The sequence below is a fragment of the Mycena indigotica genome (genome assembly GCF_014461135.1).
Source record: "Mycena indigotica strain 171206Taipei chromosome Unknown Mind.scaff0019, whole genome shotgun sequence".
In the NCBI taxonomy this organism is placed as follows: Eukaryota; Fungi; Basidiomycota; class Agaricomycetes; order Agaricales; family Mycenaceae; genus Mycena; species Mycena indigotica.
In genome coordinates this window covers 369,947-378,893 of record NW_023503018.1, presented here as the reverse complement: position 1 = coordinate 378,893, position 8,947 = coordinate 369,947, and positions in this window count along the sequence as shown.

Here is an 8,947-nt window from a genome sequence, read left to right as displayed (position 1 = left end):
AGCATCTTTGTATCTGCCTAAGCGATAGTATATTGATGCAAGATTGGTCTTGATGGTCATGGTCTCTGGATGCTCAGGTCCATAGATTTTGATACTTTTTTTGAGAGCATACTCTTGAAGATCCTGGGCATCTGCATATCTGCCTAGTTCATAATATGTTATAGCAAGGTCAGTCTGGGCCCCAATAACATCTGGATGCTCATTGTCTAGTAGTTCAAGACGCTGCTTAACAACATGTTCACGCAATTCTTTAGCTTCTTCATATCTGTCAAGCCGACTATATGCAGTTGCCAAGAGTAGTTGTGCATTAGTTGTATGGGAATGCTGTATGCCAAAAACCTTTCTGAATAATTTTACAAGGTCCTCACATAATGCTGCTGCATCACTAAAGTACCCTGCATCATAATATATCCTCTCAAACATATAGTAAAAGTCCACTGGTGCTGCAGCTGCCAGTGGAATTGATACCACCTTCTGTACATGTGGTGCTAAAGCTATCTTATGTTGAATCTCTTCAGGTGCGCCAAAGGCTGACATTCCCACAAGGTTCATTACCATCTCCTGCTGAGCTCTTCCTCTTGAGAGTGTCAATCTTGTCCACTCATGAACCAAAGGGTGGATATAGTATCCATCTGGTCTCAGGGTAATCAATGAATAGGCCTTGATAGATGTCATTGTACTTTCAAAAAGCATCTCATCCCATTCCTCGTCTTCATCTAGGAAGTGACCTAACAGCTCCTTTGCCCTTTATATTGGCTCTGGTATTCTCATTCCTGGACGTCCTTCATTTAATTGATCCCATTCAAATTTGGATGCATTCTCAAATATAGACTCTGTGATCTGACTGTTCTATATAAAGGAGCATGCTTGCAGAACTTCTTGTGCCACAGGAGGTAAGTTATCAAAACTTACTTTCCAAGTGGTGTATACTGTAGCATCATAAGCCCAGGCTGTTTGTCTTGGTCTTGCTTGCCAGTACTTCTTTTTTATTCTTCTTGTACAGGTCAAGATACTTGGCAGGGGTCTCTTGCAACTTGGGAGACTGTGAAATAAAGGCAGCTGCCTGTGCAAGTGCCAGAGGAAAACAATTCAGCTCTTAGCACCATGAACATATCAGCACATATGGGAATAAATAGGAATATAAAACTTACTTTCACTAACTTCTCTGCAACAACCCTGTTGTCAATTTCAGCAATATCACAGAACATGTCAATAGCCTCCTGCAGAGGCAAATTAAGGATATTAATACTTCTTTGTTGATATTCTGTTCTCTTCTTTTTCTTGCTATGCACACTGAGCTCAGGATTGCGGGATGTCATGAGAATGTTGCCATGGTTGCAGAAGGGCAAATGTTTGCTAAGGTTGAGCCCCACATTATCAGCATTATCAAAAAGGATAAGCCATTCATCTGTATTTGCAATAAGCCATGTATGGCCAGCGGTGCTTGAAATTTCTTGATTCTTGATTCTGGCAATTTCCCTGTATCCAGATTCTATCGTTTTTTCACTAGTTGCATCTATATGAAACTGATCAGTGAACCTGTGAATATACATTATACACAGTTATGCCAGGCGCTAAGAATCCTGACCTAGAGCCTGAGTCTGCAATGAATTTGAGGGCTGTTTGGGACTTTCCAATGCCACCCAAACCATATAGAAGCACTCTCTTCTGACCCTCTTCACTTCAAGTTGTTTCTCCAAAGAATGTTTTTATTTGAGCTAAGATGTTAGCTCTGCCAGTGAAACTCTCAGAAGGAGGAGGGCATCCATGATATGGTTCTGTAGAAATATTAACCATTGCAATAACTCATTGATTGGCTTACTGAGAGGACCTGACTGTCTACCCTATGCTATGAGCCCAATTCTATAGTTTATCAGACCAACTCACCCTGGACCTGTCAGACTGGGGGTCGGGCCGTGCAAGGACTTCTCCTAAGAACGCGCGCCCGGAACAGAACAGACGAATAGTCGGGCCCGCAAGTACGGCGGGCGGTGTAGATCGAAACCGAAAGGGCCCGTGAACTCGGTCCCTTGTCGTAGTCGGTGGTCGATGGTTCGAATCGGGTCGTGTCGGGCCCGATGAGTCGATAGCGTCTCCTCGCACGGAGTAAGGTAGTTCTTCAGACGATCTAAGCGATAGAGTACAGGGTACACTATCGCGCCTTATATACGCGGGCCCGCAAAGGGGGTGATCGGACACCCTGGCCTCTCCTCCTCCTCCTCGCTCCCGTTCCTGGCCGCAGAGGGGACGATCGCACATCCCTTGCGGGCCAGGCGCTACTCCTGACCTCCTAGCACTCCTCCCCAGTCCCCTGGTGTCGAAGTTGGGCTCGGCGACGGCTCGATGCGTCGTTCTCGGTCACGTGCTTCCCACGTGTGCGTTCCTCCTACTGGGGCGCATGTTCCCCGTCGTCACGTGCTGCGTGTTACGGGCCCGCAATGGCCCGACACCAGCGCCGGAGCGGACGGGCCGGGTCTTATCCGTGACAGGACCTGATTGATAGTAGGTATTGAAGCTCCCAGTAATTGTTGGTCCATTGCCAATACCACCTTCTCCACCTTTCTCTCCAGTTTCTCCTCCGCCTCGGCCCCCCTGGCCGCCTATTCAGTCAGATAAAATGGGTGCTAATCACGACATTCTGTATACACACCGCTTATGCTGATATTAGCACCTGCCATCGCATGTGTTACTCTGTCCATAGCTGGGGATAGTAGCACAGTGGGATTGTGGGTGGGATGCTGGTGGTTTGCGGACAAGAGCCGTGCCGTCGCGTGGCCTTATCGATTGGGGGATCAGCTGCTTGATACTTTGCACGGTTGTCATGTCACAGGTGATTGACATCAATCACTCTTGCTTCTTCCTCTTCCCACTGCCGTTCGGACCGTCGGTCACCGTCCCGCAATTGCCGCTCTCAACTCTCGAGTGGGACTGGCTCTCAGACTCGGACATCAAGGGGGGTTCAAGATTCGAAACATGGATATAGGGTCGGAAAGTTTCTTTCCGACCCTCTGGGGACCCCCTCCCCCCTCCTGCCATATATAGCTCACGATTAACATCATGTGACCACTGATGCGATCAAAAATTGGGATTAAAAATTCATTCTTTGTGAAACTTTTTACAAAAAAAATTTATATATGTGTATGTGTATATGTGTATGTATGGAACCTTCAAACACACATGGCAAGCTATATCAACTCTTCAACATGTTCACCTCTCATCAATTGCCTGACAATGGGCCTATGACAGACTGGGCTGTCCAAGCTCATAGGCCTGAACAAGGGGGGTTCAAGATCCTTATCAGGCACATGGGGTAGGGGGGAGGGGGGGGTCCCTGGGGGGTAAAAAAAACTTTTTGTATATAAAAGATTTGGGCCTTATATGGGTATAAAGACACTGAAAATATAGTGTATACCTTCTAATTTCTATACTTCAGCACTCTCATTACTTATATCTATATACCTTCAGGCCCATGCACTTGGATAGCCCACTCTGTCAGAGGCCCATGCATCAGGTAATTGATGAGAGGTGAACATGTTGGAGTGTTGATATGGCCTGCCATGTGTGTGTTGGAAGGCTCTAGGTACATACATACCTACACATATACACATACACATGTATAAATTTTTTACAAAAAAAGTTTCACAAAGATTGAATTTTTTATCCCAATTTTTGATCGCATCAGTGGTCACATGACGCTGATCGTGAGAATATATTACTATATATGGCAGGAGGGGGGGAGGGGGGGTCCCGGGGGGGTCGGAAAAAAACTTTCCGACCCTATATCCGTGATTCGAACTTTGAACCCCCCTTGGGCCTGAATATATATAGATATAAGTATAAGAGTTGTGAACTATAGAAATTAGAGTGTATACACTATATTTTCAGTGTCTTTACACCCATATAAGGCCTAAATCTTTCATATACAAAAAGTTTTTTTACCCCCCAGGGACCCCCCCCCCCTCCCCCCTACCCCATGTGCCTGATAAGGATCTTGAACCCCCCTTGTCGGACATAAAGCGAGTTCTCCGCCAACTCCTCGCGAGAATCCTGCTGAACACCGCGCCTAGTTACAATACACGCACGACAAACGAACGACGCAAGGCAGATGGATACTTCTCAGCAACACATTCACATGCCAAATTTCAAGCCCCGCCCTCGATGCTTTGCTCCAATTCATTTCCAGGCTCACGCCCCACGAGCCTCGCCAGCCATAATGTCGACCCCGGCGCCACCACGCTGTGACGTATTGCCGTCCATCCCGCGTCCGCTTCTCGAAGTCGATGGCGCTTGGCGCAGCAAGCTATCTAATATCGCCAGTGAGTACCAGGAGAAAAACGGCACGCACCAGCCTTCTCACACCCCAAACGGCGTATTTTCGCGGCCCACTGGCAGCCCGGGCTGTCCAACTGCTAGCTTCAGCTCGATTCAGTACCGCCCTTCCCATCCAACTCTTCGGCATCCTGTCGTCGTCACAACCTGCGGCGCCGTGGGGCACCCGTCACCGCACACGCCAACGCAGACCCGTGCCACGGTTTGTGGCGATCGGTACCTCCGAATCCTATTGCCAACCAACTTGAAGCACACACCCGACTGCACCCGCCTCAAATTCAGTGTCGCCGGTGGGGATGATGCACCTGCGAGTCGCCTCCGAAAACGTGAAGCGAACCTTCCGACTCGAAGTGCTGAACAGGTGCATTGTCTCCATGCCTCGGGCTGCCTCCCCGCATTGACCACTACACTGGACCCACATCCACAATGTCGCATGACCAATCGAAACCCCGCTTTTCAATTCTTTGCTCCGCTTTTTCACTCTCAGCCCTGCGATTGCGACACATTGCCGTCCATCGGACGTTGAGCCTTGTCGCGCTCCCATTTCCTGTCTGCTTCGCTGCGCTCTGGCGGCGCATTTTCGCGAAGTCCAGGCTTCGGCCGGCGATGAGCAGCCAGTTTTGGCTAGCATTAATGAAGCAGCCGTGCGGGGCCAGGCATGTCCAGTGACCTCGCATGCAATCCTTTGCATGAGCGCATGCGTTGCGCGTTAACGTCTAATGGAGGCTCCAACGCGATGGCATCCTCTAGTGTCGACGGCGTGGCGCAACCTCTTTTCAAGTTGCCCGAAACGTCTGGCGCGTGCGCTGGGACAATGGTGAAACCCGATATCTGATAGCACGCGCAACGATAGGGCCACTGGCATTCCCAGCGAAAGACGCATCAGTAAAATAGCATAAAAGTCTTTCTGGTCTTTGGTCTTTGGTGCCTGATCTTTGGTCTTTTTCCAGAGTCTTTGGTCTTTTTGAGATTAGTCTTTTTTTGAGACTGGTCTTTGGTTGAGATTGGTCTTTGTCAAGAACAGTCTTTTTTGTGAAAGTACTTTATATCTGTATATGTATAGGTATAGACATGATCTAAATCATCTGATATAATCTATTTCATAGTATGAGAGACAAGGATGTAATAAGAAGTTGGTGGAGATAGAAATCAGAACATATGGAGGCTTAGGACTTGCAGTGAATAAAGAAAGGCCCATTGTTTACAACTTTATCTTCCACTTCAAGTTGAGCCATAGAGACAAATTCAAGGACAAGTCCAAGCAATTTCCAGTACACTGTCATTCTGTTATATACTACATTCAATCATAAACATGCACATGAACATCTTATGCAGCATCACCTAAGCTGTTTACTCGATGAAATGTGCTAAGTCCGAGCCGAGGTGATGACGAAGTTGCAATGACAAACCGGCCGGGTAAGGTCCGTAGCATCACGGACGATGTCAATCGCTCCGCAGTCACGGTCACACGTCTGCGTTTTTCTTCCTTCCCTCCTCGATCCTCCCTCTCTCCGAACGGTCCCCAGAAGTACAGGAACCGACATGGAGCAGTCTAAGGCGCGTACCACCCATATAAGGAGAGCATGTACTGATATATCCGCTCTATCCCTGGTCGCCCGAGCTGGCAGAGCCGCCAGCTGTTGCTCTGACATTCGGTGAGCCAGTAATGCTTCCACGATATTCATTCATCATATTACAGCACCATAGTCAACGCATCCACCTCGGACTGGGCCTGCACGGCACGACGGCCATTTTTCTTGGCAGACAGCGCCGTTCCGGCCTGTCGCTGCGCGTTCTTCGCAAAAGCACGCGAGTAGAGGCCGTATGCGCGCCCCACTCGACGAGACCTTCTGCGAGAACACGCCGTTGCTGTCCCGCAATCCCTGGTGAGTGTATTCAACTTGTTTCTCGACACAATTCGCTCAGCGCGTGTGTTTTCAGGTATAACATACCACTGCGCCACCATCGCGTCCCTCCTTGTCGAAGGTTCCGCGGCGCCGCGTCCCCCAGGTGCACCACCTCCCGCCGCCGTCACAGCGGCCGATGCGATGGGCGGGACGGGGCGCGACTTCAGGCGTGGAGTTCTGCCCCCCGGGTTAAATCTACGGCCGAACGGGCTACGTCTAGCCTCGTCTGGCCAAGATCAGGCCCGGGCGGGCGATGCGAGACAACCGCTCGCCCATCCGGGCTGAAATTTTCAACGTCGGGAGCGACATATCTTTCGCGCTCGACCCTGAAGTTTGGTGGGAATTGGCGTGAAACTGGGCACGGGGTCGGCGGGCAGGATGACAGCTTGGGAGCTGGAAGGCGATGAGCATATGTTGTAGTATGTAGGATGCTATGTATCTAGAAAATCATTTATATATTCAATTTCTTTCATTTATTGCATCCTGAATACTACTAGAGCATCTTTCATAGTCTTTTTGGTAGTCTTTCCAAAAACCCTCAGGTCTTTCCAAAGATCCCAAGGCCTTTCCAAAGACCAGGACGCTGCCTTGCAAAGACCTAAGGTCTTTTGAGTCTTTCAGGTCTTTCAGGTCTTTTTGGTCTTCACCAAAGACCTCAAAGACCTGAAAGACTTTTATGTTATTTTACTGATCGGCAGGAGAACCTGCTTCTGCGTCCGTGCAAGACCCGGATTGCGGCTGACGCCCCCGCGGGGGCTAATGGGGATGGGACGAGGGCTGGTGCTGATGAGCGGCGGCCCGGGCGGAGACCAGTCACGGTTGCGGTCGTGCTGATGGGCGTCTACGGCACGGACAGCCCACCCACCTGAACACGTGCGCAATCGCCTGTGCGCTCCAGTGCGGATGTCCCCAGGCTTTCGAAACACTCCCCGCTGTTCCGCGTTCCTTCCTGCGTTCCCACCCGCACGCACGTCGCGCGCGTGATTCCGGGCGGACACAAGTGCCGGAAAAAGATGCTTCTTTACCTTCCTAAAACACCGAACATACACACGCCCGTCGAGCCCGCGCCTCGACACGGAGACTGACAGATAGATCCCGTTCCGGGCGTCGAAGATGTTGTTCTGATTGGGCATAGCGATAACTACTCCGCGTTTGCCTATTCCTTGCTGCTTCTATCCCTTCTCTGGCGTTCGGATCTCCTCCTGGCTGGCCACTCTCACTCCACGCCGCTCTACCTTCTGCTTCTCGTTCCTTCGGATCTCCTCCCGTCGTGCGATTCCCAGTCCCACTCCACGCTGGCCTAGCCCAGGCCCAGCCACCACACCTCCTTATGCATCTTCGCACGTCGCAAATCGGGCTTCCTCGTCTGCGGTTCGCTGCTTTGGGAGACAGGCAACAGGCCCTGACCGGCCACGGACACGGCCCGGCCGCCCGGACCGCGCGAAGACGGGCCCGTGCTCGTCGCGCTTGCTCCCTCGTCGCCATATCCATGTTCTCCTTCAAGTTGATCCGGCCTCGGTCCGCTAACCGAGCAAAGAGTCCAGCGCTGGACGCGGGCCCGTGCACATCGCTCGCTCCCCTATCGCGGACGGGCCCCAAGAGCCACAGGCGAAAGTAGCTCCGGCCTCGAAAATTCATAGCCATAGTTGGATGGCGCGGCCTCCACTCGACCACGTATGCCGCCCATCACGGCGATCAGGACGCCGCTCGATACTGCGGGTGCGCGAGCTGCACGCCGTCAGCTTCGGCGCCGGGCGACGCGCTGTCGGCCCGGTCCGAGCTGGCGCTGTTCGGCGAGTACGGCCCGGCCGCCGCTTGTTGTTGTTGGGCGTGCGCGTGCTCGACCTTGCGCGCCGCGCTCTTCAGACGGGAGTGCTGCCCGCGATGGGAGATCGTCGGGTACGTGCACGGGATGTTCCGTCTTGCGCACTGACTGCTTTCATTAGCCAAACAATACCAAACAAGAAGAGGAGAAGGCAGACGCACTTGCACCGCCCGTCAATCGTCCCGTCGTCCGGGCGCCCACACGCGATCTTGCGCTCCCGACAAAAGAAGCACGAGAGCGCCTGCTTCTTTGCACGTGCGCTGCCGCCGGGGCGCGCGGCGTACGCGAACCGCAGCTCGGGCTCGTACGGCGGCTGCGGGCCGGGATACGCCGACGCGGGCGGGGACGCGCTCGTCGGCGTCGGGGCCGACACCGGGCTCGGCCGATATCCCGACGCGCCGGCGTACGGCGAGGGTGGTGGCGGGATGGGCAGCGCGGGCGCGGCGGCACAGAACCGCGCGAGATCGGCCTTGCTTAACGGCCGCGAGGGCTGGTGGCTGTCAGCCTCGCGGACGTGCATCACTGCTGACTCACGACTCTGAGCGGGGGGAGCGTGGCGTAGCGCTGCACCGGCGGACCGGCCCGGGGGCGCGGGAGGGGCACGTCGGTGGCGCAGTCCGCCATGGCGACGAGTTCCTGGTAGGATGGCAGGCGTATAGACGACGGTTTGGGGGGCGAAAGCGGGGATTGGGGCGGGGACGGGGACATGGAGAAAGGAACGAGGCGTTGACGTGAGGACGCCGAGTTTATATGGGCGTGCTCGTGCGTCATCTCCCGCCACCCGATTCGTCCACGCTGCACGGGCGAACAGATTCCCCGGGTGACGCCGGGTATCACACGTCGGGCCGTACCCCCGGTCCTCCCTTGCCAAACGCGGCTCTCGCGC